This window comes from Somniosus microcephalus, unplaced genomic scaffold, assembly GCF_052327205.1.
Source record: "Somniosus microcephalus isolate GS21.2 unplaced genomic scaffold, FLI_Smic_1.0 scaffold39, whole genome shotgun sequence".
Lineage (NCBI taxonomy): Eukaryota > Metazoa > Chordata > Chondrichthyes > Squaliformes > Somniosidae > Somniosus > Somniosus microcephalus.
In genome coordinates, this window is record NW_028225226.1 from 659564 (window position 1) to 681722 (window position 22159).

At 47.7% G+C, this 22159-nt stretch overlaps 1 non-coding gene across 1 annotated transcript; it reads right to left on the reverse strand.

The window, feature by feature from the left end:
- Positions 1 to 19260: 19260 nt before the first annotated feature.
- trnak-uuu (transfer RNA lysine (anticodon UUU)) lies at positions 19261 to 19333 on the reverse strand. Its single transcript has one exon. It is a non-coding gene; the product is annotated as a tRNA-Lys (tRNA).
- Between the last annotated feature and the right edge of the window lie 2826 nt (positions 19334 to 22159).

The window sequence follows — 22159 nt, forward strand, 5'->3', positions numbered from 1 at the left end:
CCCTTGCAAGTGCACTGAGGGGTCTCTCTTTTCGGAGAGCAGGGGAATATGTTTCACCAGGCCTCTGAGCTGTGGGGTATCATAGGGCACCAGATAGGTATGCTGAGCAGTCCCTGGGTCTTTATCGTTCACGGGCGGCCCGTACCTCCGTTGTGGGAGGGGGTACACTGGTTCTGATCCCCGCCTGCCTAGCGGGACCTGCTGGCGTTCTCCTACCACCCCATTGTCCACCCCTGCTTGCTGCCAGAGCTCCTCAAAACTCGGTGCCGTGGGCTGCTGTCTTGGGATCTCTAATTCCCTAGCAAGCTCTGTTCTGGGTGCTGCCTGTGGGGAGGTTTTATTTGGGCTGCTGGTACTGTCCAATGGACTTCCCTTCGGACTTATGAGACATTCCATCCCTTCAGTCCTTAATAACTCCATACCCAAACTCTCAATCATTCTGTTACATGGGGTATGATCTGCTCCACTAAACCTTTGGTCGCAGGCCAGCTTATAAGCTGCCTTTACCTCCTTAACCTTTTCCTCCTGCTCTGTTACTTCTGAGGTGAGGTGGGTATTATCTTCCCGCAGTCTCATCTCGTTCCTCCTTGCTTCTGTAATTTGGCACTTTAGGAACTCTATCTTGTGCCTCGCGTGGCTTTTGCCATCACTAGTTTCTTGGGTGAGGTGTGCGTTTTCCTCCTGTAGCTTCATCTCACTGTCCCTAGCCACTGTGGCTTCCTGCACAAGGCGCTCTATCTCAGCCTGGCATTTCATGACCTCTAGTGTAAGGCGTGCATTTTCTTCCCGCACCCTCATCCCACTATCTCTGGCCTTATTCACCTCTCTTATGAGGCATTCTACCTCCGCCTGGCATTTTTCAAACTCTGACTCCCGATTCTTGGCCTCTTTAACCTCCTCCCGCACCCTCATCTCACCCTTCTTAACCCAGCCACCTATACCATAAACGGTGAGCTTACACACTGCCGCTAACTTCTGCAGGGCTACCTACAGACTAAAAGCAAGAAAAGCAAGCGCTGGTGCTTTCTCCAGATCCAGACCACTTATCATATCAAAAACTGCCTCCAGTCCTGCCACGGTCGCAAATTTGAAGGGGGCATTCTTTACCTGGTTTACGGTAATTTACCTTCCTTTACCTGGTTTACGGTAATTTACCTGGTCAGGCAGCGTTTTTGCCACTGCACTTTTTGCACTGCACAGCGGTTTCAAATCACAAAACCCCTCCTTCCAGTTCTGACTGGAGGAACTTATAATTAATGATATATTAAAATGGACAAATGGTCTGGATGCAAGAAAGTCAAACTTTACGAAAACTAAGAAACTACAACACACGATCTTGTAATCACGGTAAAATTGCTTAAATAGGGAAGGAAAAAAACGGGCACAACGAGGGAAATCGACTAAAATACAATTCTAACGAAATCCCCACTTTACTCCCACCCCTAAACCTATCATAAGTTGCCTTGTGGAAGGCCAGAAAAATATATGCTCACCACTGCAGTGCCAGCTCCATGTCCAACGAGATCTTCACTGTCCTGAAGTAAAGAAACACCGCAATGTTTTAAAAGTAAACTGCTGGTGTTCTTACTTCTTCAGACAGACTCCCACGCTGCAGAGGGCACACGGAGGCAAGCCAGAGAGAGAGAGATGCCTCTGAGAAGCAATCTCTTATACCCCAGTTTTGGTGCCGAAATGTGCCCGCCCAGATCCGGAAGTTTCTGGGCTAAAACAAAAGGGATCCAACTGTCCCCATTTTCCAGTAATGGGTGGTTCAAACCCATTCATTTTAAACTGTTCCCTTCCTCAGTTTAAGTGTTTCTTTTCAAATATCTGTGCTGAGCCTTCGAACCATCTCCATTCAACCTGATGGGTTTTGAATGGAGTTGTATTACTATGTAAACAGAAACCCATTATCTTGTAGTCACTGAAACCGCAGTCAATTGGTTTAATCCCTTGTGCAAATATCCTTGTAGCAATTTCTGTAAACAAACATCGATTGTCTCTGCAGGGAGGGGAAACTCCCCTTTTGATTGACAGAATTTGACTGCCGTTGCTTCACAGACACAGAAAGCTGCTTCCATGCCCTTTGTCCTTGGCCATGCAGCTTGACAGCCATTTTATCCCTGGGCAATTTACCAAACTCAAGAGTTCCTTTTTTTAATAAAAATGTACTGTCTTAAGGTGTGCGATTTTTTTACAAAGTTCTTTGAATCCGGTGTTGTCCAAGTGCTGCCTAGCTTAACGCAGCCTTCTTGCGGTTCTGGGTATGTTTTAAAACATTGTCCAACCCAGAGACAATTTAAATCACGCAACGTCTTCGTCCACGATGTGGGTTAATATTTCCCGATCTTTGGGGGCTGAGGGGATTTTGCGAACCCCTACAATGTTACCTCTCTGTGTTTCGTGTACAAGGCAGACAAAGCCCTCTGAGCACCAACATTTAACAGTTCCTCGCCGTTTAATAAAATGTTCTGTTTTCTGATTTTACCTACCAAAGTGAATAACCTTACATTTCCCCACAGTATACTCCGTCTGCCACCTTATTGCACACTCACTTAACCTGTCTATATCCCTTTGCAGGGTCTTTGTGTCCTCCTCACAGCTTACTGTCCCACCTATCTTTGTATCGTCAGCAAACTTGGCCACATTACACTCGCTCCCTTCATCTAACTTATTGATATAGAGTGTTTCGCCTTAATACCACACCTAGGGGGAAAATTCAGTTGTTTGCACCTCCCGTTAGCACCTTAAGAGGGCACTAAATGGGCGTAAAGCAACTAGTGCCCGGGCGCGGCGATGCTTGCGCCACTCGCGAAATTAACTAGACTTTTGCGGCGGCACTAAACACTACCACCATGATCTCTTGGGCCGGCAGATCGTGACGTCAGTCAAGTGCACAATGCCCCGGTAGTGCCCCGGACCAGATATTTAGTGGCGCCCCCTGCCTTACCGCCTGCCGCTAGCAACAACAGTTTGAGGAGAGCGTTATGCAGTCAGAAAGGGACTGGGGGAGCGCTACTTAAAGGCGACCGCTTCCTGCCTTTTTTGGTTGGTGACATTTTTGCACCACGCATTCTGAGAGAGAGAGCGAGAGAGACTTCTGGAGAGATTCAATGCTGTGTGAAGGAGTTTTGGGTACAGAGCAGCACTTTGCAGGTTTATTTTGGTTTGCCCTTCCTTGCTTCGCCAGCGCTCTGAGGTACCGCATCACTCCTCGGGCTTTTTGCCTTAAGACTGGTGTGAAGCACCTGATTTAGCGCTCCAATCACCTCCAGGGGCAATAAAAGCCAAGTTTGCCGTCGGAGGTGATAATTAGTGCGCCAGGCACTAAATTTTGCGCATGGCCGATAATGCCGCCCCAAGCGGGGCGATACTGAACTTTTCCCCCCTAGTCACAGTGCCCCGTGTGTGGCACTAATGGAGATTAACTGATAATAATCGAATGCTATTGAAAGATATAAATATAGTCAGTATCCTAAGGTACTGCACATGGCAAGGTTCCTCTTCGCTGTGTGTGCTATTTCTCTCTGTCTCCTCCTTTGCTTCTTTCTCCCTATTTCCCTTCTCTTCAATCCTCAATTCCTATGTTCGCTTCTCTTTTTCTCCTTTTCTCCCCCTACCCTTTTTCTTTTTTCCTTTCGCATGGGAGCTGCTGGTTTGCATCGTGTGGTGGTGCACAATAAGCAGCCGCCAATGTGTTCCGGAAGCAATTTGTGGGTAGGACTTGGCCGGAATTCCCTCCCGACCCATCCCCAAACACTCACGCCTCCCACCCCTCATTCCCATTGCATCCCCTGTACCGTTACCTTCCCACTGACCCCGCCCATTATCTTCCCCTCTCAAGAACATGAGAAATAGTAGCAGGAGTCAGCCATATGATCCCTCAAGCCAGCTCCGCCATTTAATAAGATCATGGCTGATCTTCGACCTCAACTCCACTTTCCCACCTGATCCCCATATCCCTTGATTCCCCTAGAGTCTAAACAGCTATCGATCTCAGCCTTGAATATACTCAACGATTCAGCATTCACAGCCATCTGGGGTGGAGAATTCCAAAGATTCACCACCCTCAATGAAGAAATATCTCCTCATCTCAGTCGCCCCCTCCTTCTGGACTCTCCAGCCAGGGGAAGCAGCTTCTCAGCATCTACCCTGCCAAGCCCCTTAAGAATTTTACACGTTTCAATGAGATCACCTCTCATTCTTCCAAACCCCAGAGCGCATAGTCCCAATCTACTCAATCTCTCCTCATAGGACAGCCCTCTCACCCCAGGAATCAATCTGCTGAACCTTCATTGCACTCCCTCTAAGGCAAGTATATCCTGCCTTAGGAAAGGAGACCAAAACTTTGCACAGTACTCCAGGTGTGGTCTCAGCAAGGCCCTCTACAATCGCAGCGACACTTTCCTCACTCTTACATTCAAACCCATTGAATTTCGTCTGCCATGTGCTCGCCCATTCCACCAGCCTGTCAATGACCTCCGTGTACACAGGGAAAAATAAACATAGAAACATAGAAGATAGGAGCAGGAGTAGGCCATTCGCCCCCTCGAGCCTACTCCGCCATTCAATGAGATCATGGCTGATCATCCAAACACAGTACCCTGTCCCTGCCCTCTCCCCATATCCCTTGATACCTTTAGCCTTAAGAAATATATCTAACTCCTTCTTGAATATATTTAATGAATTGGCCTCAACTGCCTTCTGTGGTAGAGAATTCCACAGGTTCACCACTCTCTGGGTGAATAAATTCCTCCTCATCTCAGTCCTAAATGGCTTACCCCTTATCGTTAGACTGTGACACCTGGGTCTGGACCGCCCCGCCATCGGGAACAGCCTTCCTGCATCTAGTCTGTCTAGTCCTGTTAGAATTTTATAAGTTTCAATGAGATCACCTCTCATTCTTCTGAACTCCAGCGAGTATAAGTCCAATATAACTCATACGTCATTCCTGCCATCCCAGGTATCAGTCTGGTGACTCTTCGCTGCACTCCCTCCATGGCAAGAACATCCTTCCTCAGATAAGGCGACCAAAACTGCACACAATACTCAAGGTGTGGTCTCACCAAGGCCCTGTACAACTGCAGCAAGACATCCTTTTTCCTGTACTCAAACCCTCTCGATATGAAGGCTAACATACCATTTGCTTTCTTAACCGCCTGCTGCCCCTGCGTGCATACCTTTAGCGACTGGTGCACAAGGACACTCAGGTCTCGTTGCACTTACCCTTCTCCTAGTCTATTGCCATTCAGATAATAATCTGCCTTCATGTTTTTGCCAGCAAAGTGGATAACCTCAAATTTATTCACATTATACTGCGTATGCCATGCATCTGCCCAATCAGCCAACCTGTCCAAATCATCCTGGAGTTTCTCGGTATCCTCCTCACAGCACACACACCCACCCAGCTTTGTGTCGTCTGCAGACTTGGAGGTGTTGGTTGAAGGATAAACATTTGTCCAGGAGAATACCCCGGTGTTCTTCCAAATACAACTGTGGAATCTTTTACGTCCACCTGAGGTGGAAAACAGAGCCTCGGTTTAACATCTCATCCAAAAGACGACACCTCCGACAGTGCTGCGCTCCCTCAGTACTATTTCACAGGAATTTGTGCTTCAGTCAAGTGGAGCTTGCACCTACGACTCACGCGAGCACGCGAACAACTGAGCCGAGGCTGACACCCAACATCAACCAGAAAGCCCCCTTAGAACAGAATAACCTAAGAATTAGGAGCAGGATTCAGCCATACGGCCCCTCGAGCCTGCTCCACCATTCAATGAGATCATAGCTGATCATCGAGCTCAACTCCACTTTCCCGCCCGATCACCATGTCCCTTGATTCCCCTACAGTCCAAAAATGATATCTATCTCAGTCTTGACTATGCACAAAGACTCAGCATCCACAGCCCTCTGGGGCAGAGAATTCCAAAGATTCACCACACTCTGAGTGAAGAAATTCCTTCTCATCTCAGTCTTAAATGGCCGACCCCGTTTCCTGAGACTATGCCTAGTTCTATACACTCCAGCCAGGGGAAACAACCTCTCAGTGTCTACCCTGTCAATCCCCATGGAACATAGGAACAGGAGGAGGCTATTCAGCCCCTCGAGCCTGTTCCGCCATTCAATGAGATTATGGCTGATCTGTGATCTAACTCCATCTATCCGCCTTTGCCCATACCCCTTATTACCTTTGGTTAACAATTATCGATCAATCGCAGATTTAATTTTAACAATGGACCCAGCATCAGTTGCTGTTTGTGGAAGAGAGTTCCAAACTTCTACCACCCTTTGTGTGTAGAAATGTTTCCTAACTACACTCCTGAAAGGCCTGGATCTAATTTTTAAGCTATGTTCCCTAATCCTAGACTCCCCAACTTGGGGAAATAGTTTATCTCTACCTACCCTATCAGTTCCCCCTTAAATATCAAACCAAACTTGGGGGTGTGGCAAACATTGAGGTTGATACCAATCGACGGCAACAGGAAATAGAAAGGCTAGCAGAATGGGCAGATGGAATTTAATACAGAGAAGTGTGAGGTGATGCATTTTGGCAGAAGGAACAGGGAGAGGCAATATACACTTAATGGCACAGTCTTAAAGAGTTTTCAGGGACAGAGGTACCTGGGAGTTAATGTACATAGGACACTATGGAGGGATTTTCTAGATTTAATATGATAATTTCTAGCAGGCATTTGAGAAGATTTCACACAAGCGACTGTTAGCAAAAATTTAATTCTACGTTAAATTAGTAACTGTTAATAATATATTGCATTGATAACTTTAAGTAGGTACATCTTAGTCTTAATATTCTGTAAAGTTAGTTAATAGTCGAATAAATAAAGGCAGGGCAGCTCAGTCCCACGGAATGTGCATCCTGTGCCATGTGGGAAATCCAGGATGTATCCCATGTCCTGGACAACCACGTGTGCAGGTCGTGTCGTCAGCTGGAGGAGCTCGCGGTTTCGGAGCTTGATCAGCAGCTGGCATCACTGCAGTGCATCCGCGAGGCTGAGAGCTACGTGGACAGCACGTTTCAGGAGGTGGTCACCCCGCAGCTAAGGAGTGTACAGGCAGAGAGGGAATGGGTGACCGTTAGACATAAGAGGAGAACAGACATGACTCTAGGATGGGGAGACAGGGACTGAATTTATATGGCTAGAGTTAAGATATAATAGAGGGGCCGTTACACTACTAGATGTATTCTATAGGCCACCAACTAGTGAGAAAATATGGAGAAGCAAATTTGCAGAGAAATTACAGAGAGATGTAAGAACTATTCAAGAAAGGCTGTAAGGATAATTCTAGTAACTACAGGCTGGTCAGTTTAACATCAATGGTGGGTAAAGTTCTAGAAACAATAATCAAGGAAAATATTAACAGCCAGTTGGAGAGGTTTAAGCTAATTAAGGAGAGCCAACATGGATTTGTAAAAGGCAGATCGTGTTTGACTAATATAATTGAATTTTTTGATGAAGTAACAGGGAACATTGATCAAGAGAATGCAATGGATGTTGTCTGCATGGATTTTAGGAAGGCGTTTGATAAGGTACCACGTAGAAGGCTGGATAACCAAATTGTGGCTCATGGAATAGATGGGTCAGTGGCAGCTTGGAGAAGGAATTGGCTTAAGGATAGAAAACAGCGAGTTGTGGTAAATGTGTGTTTTTTCAGACTGGAGGATGGTAGACAGTGGTGTTCCCCAAGGGTCAGTGCTGGGGCCACTGCTTTTTATGATATATATGTAATTGACCTGGATATTGGAATACAGAGTAGAATTTCTAAATTTACCGATGACAACAAACTTTGGGGTGTGGCAAACAGTGAGGATGATACCAGTCAAATACAGCAGGATATAGAAAGGCTAGCAGAATGGGCAGACAAATGGCAGATGGAATTTAATACAGAGAAGTGTGAAGTGATGCATTTTGGTAGAAGGAACAGGGAGAGGCAATATACACTTAATGGCACAGTTGTAAAGATTGTGCAGGGACAGAGGGACCTGGGAGTTAATGTACATAGGTCTCTGAAGGTGGCAGGACATATTGAGAGAGTGGTTAGCAAAGCATATGGGATCTTGGGCTTCATAAATAGAGGTATTGTGTACAAAAGTAGAGAAGTTATGCTGAACCTTTATAAAGCGCTGTTTAGGCCACGACTGGAGTATTGCGTCCAGTTCTGTTCACCACACTTTAGGAAGGATGTGAAGGCCCTTGAGAGGGTGCAGAGGAGATTTACCAGAATGGTTCTGGGGATGGGGCATCTTAGCTACAAGGACAGGTTGGAGAAGCTGGATTTGTTTTCATTACCACAACAACAACAACAACAACCTCTATTTATATAGCACCTTTAACGTAGTAAAACGTCCCAATGCGCTGGGCAGGATGATTTTAAGGCAAAGGAGGTTGAGGGGTGATTTGATAGACGTGTACAAGATTATGGCGGGTTTGGATACACGAGACGGGAAAAGGCTGTTCCCACTAGTTCATTGTACAAGGACTGGTGGACACAGATTTAAGGTTTTGGGCAAGAGACACAGGAGGGATGTGAGGAAAACTTTTTTACTCAGCGAGTGGTGAGGACTTGGGACTCGCTGCCAACGGAAGTCGTAGAAGCAGAGACACTCAATGTTTTCAAGCGGAGACTGGTTAGAAACTTGAGGGAAATAGACTTGCAGGGCTTTGGGGATAGAGCGGGGGAATTGGACTGAATGGATAGCTCCACAGAGAGCTGGAACAGAATCAATGAGCCGAATGGCCTCCTTCTGTGCCGTTACGACTCTATGACAATGAAGTATAGACTAGTGATAATGGGGGCTTCAACTATCCTAATATATCTGACTATAGAGAGTTCAGATTAGAAGTGAAAAGGAAAATAAGAGGGGCAAAGAGAGGGTCTGAGAAAAGAATGGCAGCTAACATAAAAGGTAATCCCAAAGTCTTCTATAGGCATATATTACCAAGTTTAACGACACTAAGTTAGTGGCAGAGTAAGTAGTGCGGAAGGGAGCAGAAAATTGCAAAGGGACATTGGTTGAGTGGGCAAAACTAGAGACGTCAGATTCAGAGGGAAGGAAATTCGGGATTTAACGAGTTTGAATGGAACATTTTTGACTTGTGCAGTTCGGTCAGAGAAATGCCAGTGAAAGGAAATCATTGCAGAAAGAGCGATTCTGTAGTGTCCCTTCTGTCTGAACAGTGCTTTGTCGATAATTAACTAAGCAGAGGTCTCCAGAGTGTAGCGGTTATCACGTTCGCCACACACGTGAAAAGTCCCTGGTTCGAGCCCGTGCGGAAACATTATGTTCCTGATGATTTTTTCTCTGTAATAAATTTAATAGGTTTCTTGTGTCAGGAAAAATGAACAATTTTAAACAGACTCCTAAAATACAGAGTGCGTAAATTCTGATAGGGTATGAATCTTCGTCAATGAATAAACTTTCACAAATTAATAAAGTTAAATTACTCAACTTTTGACTGTCCCTTACTGTGAGCATTTCTTTCATTCTGCAAAACAACGCTTTCGGTTAATGAATGTTGATTAAAGCAATTAAACCACTAAACTACCAGAACACACATTAAAGAGTTGAACACAATTGCTGATATTTCTTATCTTTTTTCTTGTGTTTTTTCAGCTCTTGGTCCTTTTCAGCTACTGACTGCGGATATTCCTCTGATTAAACGTAAACAAAATGAAATATCTCGCAGCCCCGGCCTCGGTTAATACCAACAGATCTAAGCCGCATTTCAGGCCCGAAAACAAATCCATTAGTTATTCGCTCTTCCCCAGCTCCAGAGTTCAGATTGTTACTGCCCATCCCTGGAGCTGCAAGATACCAGGAACCCAGGGCAAACCACCCCATGCACCGAGCACAGGCTCAGGAAAACCCCGGGGGAGAAGATATCCCGGTCACTGAGCCTTCAACATCACTGAACAAGCACCTGGACTGAAACGTTCTTCATGTGGAAGTGATGAGATGCACAAATTAATCAAATAAGTCAGGGTGACCGAGCGGTCTAAGGCACTGCGTTCAGGTCGCAGTCTCCTCTTGGAAGCTGTGGGTTCGAATCCCACTTCTGGCAGTTTCTACTTTTAATTACAAAGCGGAACTGATTTATTTTCACACCACTGTCAAGCACTTTGGGACACCCCTTAAAAGTGGGATTCAGCGGTTCACCTGCTCCATTCACATAGAAACATAGAAGATAGGAGCAGGTGTAGTCCATTCGGCCCCTCGAGCCTGCTCCGCCATTTAATGAGATCATGGCTGATCATCCACATTCAGTACCCTGTTCCTGCTTTCTCCCCATATCCCTTTATCTCTTTAGCCTTAAGAAATATATCTAACTCCTTCTTGAATATATTTAATGAATTGGCCTCAACTGCCTTCTGTGGTACAGAATTCAACAGGTTCACCACTCTCTGGGTGAAGAAATTCCTCCTCATCTCAGCCCTAAATGGCTTACCCCTTATCCTTAGACTGTGACCGCTGGTTCTGGATTCCCGCACCATCGGGATCATTCTTCCTGAATCTAGTGTGTCTAGTCCTGTTAGAATTTTGTAAGTTTCAATGAGATCCCCTCTCATTCTTCTAAACTCTAGCGAATATAAGCCTTATCATCTCAATCTGTCTTCATACGTCATTCCTGCCATCCCATGTATCAGTCTGGTGAATCTTCGCTGCACTCCCTCCATGGCAAGAACATCCTTCCTCAGATAAGGTGACCAAAGCTGCACACAATACTCAAGTTGTGGTCTCACCAAGGCCTTGTACAACTGCAGCAAGACATGCTTGCTCCTGTACTCGAATCCACTCACTATAAAGGCCAACATTTGCCTTCTTAACCACCTGCTGCACCTGCATGCTTACCTTCAGCGATTGGTGCACAAGGACACCCAGGTCTCATTGCAGTGCCCCTTTTCCTAATCTATTGATGTTCTGATAATAAGCTGTCTTCCTGTTTCTGCCACCAAAGTTGATAACCTCACATTTATCCACATTATACTGCGTCTGCCATGCATCTGCTAAATCACCTAACCTGTCCACATCATACTGGAGTTTCTCTGCATCCTCCTCACAGCACACATGCCCACCCAGCTTTGTGCCGTCTGCAAACTTGGAGTTATTACATCTAGTTCAACCTTCTACATCATTAATATATATTGTGAGTAGCTGAGGTCCTAGCACTTATCCCTGCCCTACCCCACTAGTAACTGCCTGCCACTTGGAAAAAGACCCGTTTAGACATACTCTTTGCTTCCTGTCTGCCAACCAGTTCTCTATCCAAGTCAGTACCTTACCCCCGATCCCATGTGCTTTAACTTTGCACGCCAATCTCTTATCTGGGACCTTATCGAAAGCCTTCTGAAAGTCCAAATACACCACATCCACTGGTGCTCCCTTATCTATTCTACCAGTTACATCCTCAAAAATTTTTAACATTTCCATCTGACCTGGTGATGCGCTATCAATTACTCAAAAGAATGAGGTTAAGCGAGTAACTAACAGGCTTTTATTAACAAGAGAATGAAGGTGTGCCTCGAGTGGTCGACCAGTCCAGAAAACAGAGGGACTGTGGAGCAGTCACCTTTATACCTGGACTCGTGGGAGAAGTCAGCCGAGGCATGTACAGACATGTACACAGTGGAATACAAACACCCACACAGGCAGGTATAACAGTGGTTTACCACATTCACCCCTTGTTTAAGAATGAGTCCAGCGGGGTGAAGTGTACTAAAAGTTTGTGTATTGGAGTCTCTCCGGAGGTCTTGTCTGCCGCTGTGATCGACGTGGCGATGGCAGGGGTAGTGAAGCTTCCGGCGTCGACTCCCGCGTAGGCTGGGGCACTGGTGTGTAGTCCTCGTGGGTGTCGAGCGGGTCGCGGGGCCCAGGCATGCCATCTGCTGGGGTTGGATATTGGATCGTGGGGGGGGCGGTGGTAGTGGGTAGTGGGTTACTGGGGCCACCGAGGGTGCGAAGTCTCGTATGGAGACTGTGTCTTCCCGCCCGTCCGGGTACGCAATTGGGGGTTGGCGTGGAGGAGGTCGACCCTCTCGACGAGGGTGTCCGTTTTATGGATCCTCACGTGTCTTCTCAGTAGGACCGGCCCTGGGGACGTCAGCCATGGCGGTAGCGATGTCCCCGATGTGGACTTCCTTGGGAAGACAAACATTTTCTCATGACGGGTGGCATTAGTGGCAGTGCAGAGCAGTGACCGAATAGAGTGGAGCACATCGGGGAGTACATCCTGCCAGCGGGAGGTCGGAAGGCCCCTAGACTTTAAGGCTAGCAGGGCGGCCTTCCAAACTGTCGCATTCTCTCTTTCCACCTGTCCGTTCCACCGGGGGTTGTAACTGGTGGTCCTGCTTGTGGCAATACCCCTAGCCAACAGGTACTGGTGGAGTTCGTCGCTCATAAATGATGAGCCCCGGTCGCTATGGATATAGCTGGGGAAACCGAACAGGGTGAAGAGGTCGTTCAGACATTTAATGACGGTGGCACTGGTCATGTCCGGGCAGGGGATGGCGAATGGGAAACGGGAGTGCTCATCAATAATGTTGAGGAAGTACACATTGCAGTCGGAGGAGGTGAGATGCCCTTTAAAATCAACACTCAGGCACTCGAAGGGGCGAGTGGCTTTTATTAAGTGAGCCCTGTCTGGTCTATAAAAGTGCGGTTTGCACTCAGCGCAGACTTGGCAGTTCCTGGTCATGGTCCTTACCTCCTCAATGGACTAAGGCAGGTTGCGGGCCTTGATGAAGTGGAAGAACCTGGTGACCCCCGGGTGGCAGATGTCATTGTGGAGGGCCCGCAGTCTATCGATCTGCGCGCTGGCGCAGGTGCCACGTGATAGAGCATCCGAGGGTTCATTGAGCTTCCCGGGCTGGTACAAGATCTCGTAATTGTAGGTGGAAAGTTCGATTCTCCAGCTCAAGATCTTGTCGTTTTTGATTTTGCCCCTCTGCTTGTTGTTAAACATAAAAGCAACTGAACGCTGGTCAGTGAGCAGGGTAAATCGTTTTCCGGCCAGGTAGTGCCTCCAATGACGCACAGCCTCCACAATAGCCTGTGCCTCCTTCTCAACAGCGGAGTGTCTGGTCTCCGGGCCCTGGAGGGTTCGTGAAAAGAAGGCCACGGGTCTCCCTGCCTGATTAAGGGTAGCGGCCAGGGCAAAGTCGGACGCATCGCTTTCCACCTGGAAGGGGATGGATTCATCCACTGCGTGCATGGTGGCTTTGGCAATGTCTTCCTTGATATGGTGGAAGGGTAAGCGGGCCTCTGCCATCAAGGGGAAAGAGGTGGACTTGATCAGCGGACGGGCCTTGTCCACATAGTAGGGGACCCACTGGGCGTAATAGGAGAAAAGCCCTAGGCACCTCTTCAGGGCCTTGAGGCAGTGGGAGTTCCATAAGGGGACTCATCCGGTCGGGGTCGGGACCGATGACTCCGTGTTCCACAATGCAGCCAAGGATGGTGAGGCGGGTTGTGCGGAATATGCACTTCTCCTTGTTATACGTCAGGTTCAGGAGTTGGGCGGTGCAGAGGATTTTTTCGAGGTTTGCGTCATGGTCCTGCAAGTCATGGCCGCAGATGGTCACATTGTCCAGATATGGGAAAGTGGCCTGCAACGCATTTTGATCGACCATCCGGTCCATCTCCCTTTGGAAGACGGAGACCCCGTTGGTGATGCCAAAGGGAACCCTAAGGAAGTGATAGAGGCGGCCGTTTGCCTCAAAGGCAGTATACTGGCGGTCCTCAGGGCGGATAGGGAGCTGGTGGTACGCTGATTTCAGGTCAATGGTCGAGAAGACGTGGTACTGCGCGATCTGGTTGACCATATCAGCTATGTGGGGGAGTGGGTAAGCCTCCAGCAGGGTGTAGCGATTTATTGTCTGGCTGTAGTCGATGACCAGGCGCTGCTTCTCGCCGGTCTTAACGACCACAACCTGGGCTCGCCAGGGGCTGGTGCTGCCCTCAATAATCCCCTCCTTCAGGAGCCGCTCCACTTCGGTTTTAATGAAAACCCTGTCCCCGGCACTTTATCGCCTGCTCTTTGTGGCGATGGGCTTACAGTCGGGGGTGAGGTTAGCAAACAGTGGGGGTGGGGGTGACACTGAGTGTGGAGAGGTTGCACCTGGTGCGCAGCGGGCAGTTTGGAAGCTGCTGGCTGTGGACTGTGAGTAGGGGGAGGGGTCCACCGTACGCCATCGTAACACTTTTAAGGTGGCACTGAAAATCTAGCCCCAGTAGAACGGCAGTGCAGAGGTGGGGCAGGACCAGAAGTTTAAAATGATCATACACAGTCCCGTCTACTAAGAGTGTCACCATGCAGTAGACGCCAATGTCCGCCGACTGGGACTCGGAGGCCATAGAAATCCGCTGGTGCACAGGCAGGACTGGGAGAGAGCAACGCCGCACCGTGTCGGGGTGGATGAAGCTCTCCATGCTCCCAGAGTCAAAAAGGCAGGTTGTTTTGTGTCCATTTACCTTAATGTCCATTGTGGACTGGGCCAGTTGGTGCGGTCTCGCTTGGTCCAGCGTAACAGAGGCCAGCGTAGGGGTCGGTGTGTCGCTGCGGGTATCAGATGAGGCGGTGTTGGGGGCCTGCTGCGTCCCGGCTGGCATCCAAGATGGCGGCGTCCATTGTCCCCATGTGGCTGGAGGTGTCCAAAATGGCTGCTGTTCTGGTGGTTCGCGCATGGCTGGGAAGGCCCAAGATGGCGGCCCGCACGGCCCACACACAGGCTTTGGCCCTGCAGACGCTGGCGTAGTGTCCCTTCTTCCCGCAGCCCGAGCAGATGGCATTTTTCGTCGGGCAGCGCGTTCTGGGGTGTTTGGCCTGGCCACTGAAGTAACATTTCTGGCCTTGGGACACTGCTGCGGTAGTTGGGCCGTTGCTGGAATGTGGCTGGTGTGGCACGGCGCTATGAGACGGTCCTACCATGTCCCAGGCTGTCGTTCCCCGCGGCGTCCACGTTGCAGAGGAGCAGGCATCCATGCCCCGTTAGGCTGCGTCCAATGATAGTGCGAGTTCGGAGGCCTTGTTGAGGTCGAGGTCACTCTGCTCCAACAGTCGCTGTCGGGTGTAATTGGACCTGTGGCCCGCTACAAAAGCGTCCCGGATAAGTTCCTCTGTGTACACGGTGGCCTTTACATCCTTACAACCACAGGCCCGGCCAAGCACAGACAGTGCCTGAAGGTATTCCTCGGTCGATTCCCCAGGTTGTTGTTTACGACTCCCCAGGAGGTGCCTGGCGCACAGCTCGTTCACTGGGCACGTGTACTGGTCCTTGAGGAGCTTGAGAGCAGCCGTGTATGAGGTCGCATCCTGGATGACCGAGTACGCTCGGTGGTTCACTTTGGAGGTCAGGACATCCAGTTTGTCCTCATCCGATTTGACCGTTGCAGCGGAGGCGATCAGGAATTTTTCAAAGCACCTAAACCAGTGAGCAAACTTGGTGGATGCGTCCGCCTCCCGATGGTCTAAGTCCAGGCATGCTGGTGTGAGGATCTTCTCCATTATAAAACATCTTGTTAATAAAATTGATGCGCTATCAATTACTCAAAAGACTGAGGTTAAGCGAGTAACTAACAGGCTTTTATTAACAAGAGAATGAAGGTGTGCCTCGAGTGGTCGACCAGTCCAGAATACAGAGGGACTGTGGAGAAGTCACCTTTATACCTGGACTCGTGGGAGGAGTCAGCCGAGGCATGTACAGACATGTACACAGTGGAATAAAAACACCCATACAGGCAGGTATAACAGTGGTTTACCACACCTGGTACTGAAAGTGGAGACGGTTCCACAGTATAGCAGTTATCCCGTTTGCGGAATCATTTTGTTGGAACTTGCTCCTTCTGCTTGTCCAGGGGCGAGATTGCTCTCCTGTGTGAGGAAATAACAACTAAGAACAAAAGAATTAGGAGCTGGAGTAGCCCATATGTTGTGTAAAATGAGATATGGGTAACAGTTAACAGTTAACATGCAAAGCACAAAACATGCTGACAAGGGTGGTGCTGTTGCTGTTTGGCGAACCGACCTCTACCTAGTGGAAGCTGTACGCCAACTCTCCAACACCTCCTCCTACCTCCGCCTGGACCATGACCCCACTGCCGAATATCAAGCCACCATTTGCAAGACTGTCACTGACCTCGTATGAGAAGAGATTGAGTAAACTAGGCCTGCAATCTCTTGAATTCGGAAGAAAGAGAGGGGATCTCATTAAGCATGCAAAATTATTACATGGTTTGATCGGTTGGATGCTGGGAGAATGTTTCCCTTGGCTGGGGAGTCTAGAACCAGGGGCCACAGCCTCAGGATAAAGGTTAGGCCATTCAGGACTGAGAGGAGAATAAATTTCTGCACACAGAGGGTGGTGAATATTTGGAATTCTCTACCCCAGAGGGCTGTGGAGGCTCAGTCATTGGGTATGTTCAAAACAGAAGTCGGTAGATTTCTGACTGGTAAGGGCATCAATGGATATGGCGATAGGGCCGGTGAATGGAATTGAGGCAGGAGATCAGCCATGATCTCATAGAATCCCCTACACTTGCTTAAAAATCTGTTCCATTACCTCTTTTTTCCAGTTCTGACGAAAGGTTATCGACCTGAAACGTTAACTCTGTTTCTCTCTTCGCAGAAGCTGCCTGACCTGCTGAGTACCTCCAGCATTTTCTGTTTCAATTCAGATTTCCAGCATCTGCAGTATTTTCTCAGTTCGCATTTCTTTCATTGTGCAAAACGAGGTTATCGCTCAATTAATGGGCCAGAAATTCGTGAGCAAATGCGTGAGTACGGTCGGGGTACTCACGGATCTGGCCGTTGGAAATGCCAGCGTTCAGAATGCACAGCGCATGCGGGGAACGCCGGCATTTCCAGTGCTCAGAACAAAGGGGTTCATAAGCACAGCGCGTGCGACTGCACAGGCAGCGCTTGCGCAGTGAATTTCGTAGATTTCATTCATGGATTCAGTGAGGGTAAGTCCTTACAAGTTACACTTGAAAAAAGCAGGTGTAATGTTGTTCCAAGGCTGCGGAGGAAGATATATTTTATCGTGGAGCTTCTGAAAGGCAATATTTTTGTTTGGGAAAGGGAGGGAAGTTATTTTAAGAAATTTTAAGTAAGTTTTAAAGTTAAAATTTTTTTTTTTAAACGGGTTTTCAGAACGGTAGGTAGAAGGAGCAATTGTGGCTGTGTGAATGGAATGTGAAAATGAGTGTTCTAAAATGAGTAATGTAACATTTCCAGCACTTTTAAGAAAGAAACTTTTCATCAGTAATAAGTAATTCTGTATGTATGTCCGCATATATTCCTTTACATATATGTATGTATGTTTTATATTCCTTTACTTATGTGTATGAATGTATGTTTTTAATTATGATTTTCCAATAAGTTACTTTCTCTGAAAGTCATAATTAAATAATACATTCATACACATAAGTAAAGGAATATATACATAACACGCAAAGGAATATATACAGACATACATACTTTCAGAAGCTCCACGATAAGAAATATCTTCCTCCGCAGCCTCTGGAGCAAATGTACCCATGCTTTTTTCATGTGTAAGTTGTAAGGACTTGACCTCACTGAAAGCATGAATGAAAGCGGCGAATTTTACTGCGCACGCGTTCTGCCTCTGAACCCCTTCGTTCAGAGGACAGGAAATGCCGGTTTTCCCCGCATGCGCTGTGCATGCTGAAAACCGGCATTTCCTCCGGCCAGACGCGTAAGTACCCCGACCGTACTCGCGCATTTGGAAGGGAATTACTGGGCCAACATTTTACATGTAAATAAAATGAAAAATTTAACAATTGCACGATTTGCCCCCTCGCATCTGCGACTGAGGGTCCAAGGAGGTGCATTGCGCAAGAGGTCATCATCGTACGTATCCTCACATTGTTCCCTTTCGGGAACTGTATGAAGTGGTGACCGTAACCATCTTTGAACCAGCCATTAGGGTGGTTAGTCCTATGGCGTGAGGGTTTTACAGGCTCCCACAACCCATCTGATGGGGGGGGGGGACCCGCACCCACGGACGCAAGTATCCCGCTGGATGTCCACCCAGAATTTATAGTTGGAGCTCCGACTCCACTTGCCGGGACTGTTTGGAGTGGGGTTCGAAACCCTACTCCTTCTTGCCCAGCGGCGGGGATGCTTACTGCTACGCAAAAGGCCCACTCCACACAAAAGGTGACACCCATACGTTTCCTGCGCCTTTTCCCTCCCCGTGACTGGAGCCCTATGCTGCCACTTGAAAGACCAAGCTATCATCTGCCCTTTTTGCGGCGCCTTTGACTTCTCATTACCAATGATGAGCAGGCGCTGTGCCTCCACCTCCTTGAGGAGATTGCTGAGGTCATCATCAGTTCAATTGTGAGTTCTTTTAATGCCGTGAATTGTGCTCATTCCAGCCATTTCAAGTTGCTCATTGGATTGGGCCTTTGGCATAGCGGTAGGATCCCCGCCGCTAAGCCAGATCAGGATCGGGGTTTCAAACTCTGCTCCAAGACAGTCCTGGCAAGTAGAGTCGGAGCTCCGGCTCTAAATTCTGGGTTGACATCCAGTGGGATATTTGTGTCCGTGGGTGTGGGTGGCCCCCCTCCTTGTATAGCTTGTGGGAGCCTGTAAAACCCTCCTGCCATAGGACTAACTGCCCTAATGGCTGGTTCAAAAATGGTTACTGCCACAGAATGAGCGTTAATCATGGCCATAAATCCTTCCACCACTTCATACAGTTCACCAAAGGGAACAGTGTGAAGACACGTATGATGACGACATTGCTAAATAAATAAATGGAATTAACAAAATTCTTTTAGGTCTTTAAATTGCTTTAATTCTGTTTAAAACTACTTCAGATTCTTCAAAATAATGTAAACATTTTTAAAAGTTTATAAAAGTTACCAAAATCTTCAAAAAACTTCCAAAAACCTATTTAAACTGCTGCTTTGCATGTAAAAATGCTCAGCAGCTTGGCAGAAACATTGGGGGCGTGTCCTGTGAAACTGAGACCTCAAGGGGCGTGTCTCAGTTGCACTGCGCGCTCCAGGCTTCGCGCTGGCTGCACGCCTGGGCGGCGTGACGTCATACGCTGCCCGGGATTCTTCTTTTTGAAACACGAATTCCAGGCGTCCCTGGAGGTGATCGGCAGGAGCGTCGGGTAAGTGCATATACGGGGCTTGCACGCGCGGCAAGCCCCGTTCACGAATTTCTGGCCCAATGACGCTTTGAAAGCAACATAAAAGTTTAACAAAATAAATACCGCCCAACGTGGGGCTCGAACCCACGACCCTGACATTAAAAGTCTCATGCTCGACCGACTGAGCTAGCCGGGCCCGTTGGAGCTGTAGTTCTTTGTTGCTGATTGCAGTCAGGTACCTGGTGGCTCCGGCCCGGTCACAACAGCATGTCTGAGCCGCGTTTCTGCAAACTACAAAACAAGTTCTCCAGAAGCCCAAGGCGTATAAGGAACTCAAGCAGCATAATCCCTTTCATTAACCACAGGGGTTCAGGCAATTTTCTGATCGCAAATCGCTTTAGTCCTTGTCAATATCTCTTGTCTATTTCCCGGAGATTCCCGGTTCTGTCTTTCTCTCTGGCTCTGTTTATTGTGTCTGTGGCCACCTGCGGGTTGATTTTGAAGGAATACCTGTGTTTGTGTCTGCTTGTTACGTTAAACAAATGAGGGCATCAGGCGCTTCTGTGCATGACACTGAGGAATCAGGAGAAGGCAGGAGGAATGAAAAAGTGTTTGTGGAACGTTTGCATTGTAGGACCTCGTGGCGCAACGGTAGCGCGTCTGACTCCAAATCCTTAAAAGCTACGTGTTCAAATCACGTCGTAGGTCACTGTTCTTCCGGGTAATTTCAGAATTGTTGTTTTCTTTGCCGTTTCACAATAACCAGACACGTGCTCCAAAGACTGTCTCACTCTTTCCCCAGTGTCGGTCAGAGAAATGCCAGTGAAAGGAAATCAAAGCAGAAAAAGCGATTCTGTAGTGTCCCTTCTGTCTGAACAGTGCTTTCTCGAGCGCATTTAAGCCGAGGTTTCCGTAGTGTAGCGGTTATCACGTTTGCCTTATACGCGAAATAGTCCCTGGTTCGAGCCCAAGCGGAAAGGTTATTTTTCTGTGAAGTAAATTTAACAGGTTTCTTGTGTCAGAAGCAACGAACAGTTTAAAGCAGACTCCTAAAATACACAGTGCGTAAATTCTGACAGAGTATAAATCTTCGTCAATGAATAAACTTTCACAAATTATTAAAGTTAAATTACTCAACTTTCGACTGTCCCTTACTGTGAGCATTTCTTTCACTCTGCAAAACAACGCTTTCGGTTAATGAATGTTGATTAAAACAATTAAACCACTAAACTACCAGAACACACATTAAAGAGTTGATCACAATTGCTGATATTTCTTATCTTTTTTCTGGTGTTTTTTCAGCTCTTGGTCCTTTTCAGCTCCTGACTGCGGATATTCCTCTGATTAAACGTGAACAAACTGAAATATCCCGCAGCCCCGGCCTCGGTTATTACCAACAGATCTAAGCCGCATTTCAGGCCCGAAAACAAACACGTTAATTATTCGCTTTTCCCCAGCCCCAGAGCTCAGATTGTTACTGCCCATCCCTGGAGCTGCAAGATACCAGGGACCCGGGACAAACCTCCCCATACACCGAGCACAAGCTCAGGAAATCCCCAGGGGCAGATGATATCCCGGTCACTGAGCCTTCAACAGCATTGAACAAGCACCCGGACGGAAACGTTCTTCATGCGGAAGTGATGAGATGTAGAAATTAACGGAGCAAGTCAGGATGGCCGAGCGGTCTAAGGCGCTGCGTTCAGGTCGCACTCTCCTCTGGAGGCGTGTGTGCGAATCCCACTTCTGACAGTCTTTACTTTTAATTACCAAGCGGAACACATTTATTCTCACACCACTGTCAAGCACTTTGGGACATCCATTAAAAGTGGGATTCAGCAGTTCACCTGCTCCATTCACATAGAAACATAGAAGCTCGGAGCAGGAGTAGGCCATTCGGCCCCTCGAGCCTGCTCCGTCATTTAATGAGATCATGGCTGATCATCCACATTCAGTACCCTGTCCCTGCTTTCTCCCCATATCCCTTTATCTCTTTAGCCTTAATAAATATATCTAACTCCTTCTTGAATATATTTAATGAACTGGCCTCAACTGCCTTCTGTGGTACAGAATTCAACAGGTTCACCACTCTCTGGGTGAAGAAATTCCTCCTCATCTCAGCCCTAGGTGACTTACCCCTTATCCTAAGACTGTGACCGCTGGTTCTGGATTCCCGCACCATCGGGATCATTCTTCCTGCATCGAGTGTGTCTAGTCCTGTTAGAATTTTGTAAGTTTCAATGAGATCCCCTCTCGTTCTTCTAAATTCTAGCGAATATAAGTCTAATCATCTCAACCTGTCTTCATACGTCATTCCTGCCATCCCATGTATCAGTCTGGTGAATCTTCGCAGCACTCCCTCCATGGCAAGAACATCCTTCCTCAGATAAGGTGACCAAAGCTGCACACAATACTCAAGGTATGGTCTCACCAAGGCCTTGTACAACTGCAGCAAGGCATCCTTGCTCATGTACTCGAAACCTCTCACTATAAAGGGCAACATTTGCCTTCTTAACCACCTGCTGCACCTGCATGCTTACCTTCAGCGATTGGTGCAAACGGACACCCAGGTCTCATTGCAGTTCCCATTTTCCCAATCTATTGTCATTCTGATAATTAGCTGTCTTCCTGTTTTTGCCACCAAAGTTGATAACCTCACATTTATCCACATTATACTGCATCTGCCATGCTTCTGCTAAATCACCTAATCTGTCCATATCATACTGGAGTTTCTCTGCATCCTCCTCACAACACACATGCCCACCCAGCTTTGTGTCGTCTGCAAACTTGGAGTTATTACATCTAGTTCAACCTTCTAGATCATTAATATATATTGTGAGTAGCTGGGGTCCTAGCACTTATCCCTGCCATACCCCACTAGTAAATGCCTGCCACTTGGAAAAAGTCCCGTTTAGACATACTCTTTGCTTCCTGTCTGCCAACCAGTCCTCTATCCAAGTCAGTACCTTACCCCCGATCCCATGTGCTTTAACTTTGCACGCCAATCTCTTATGTGGGACATTAT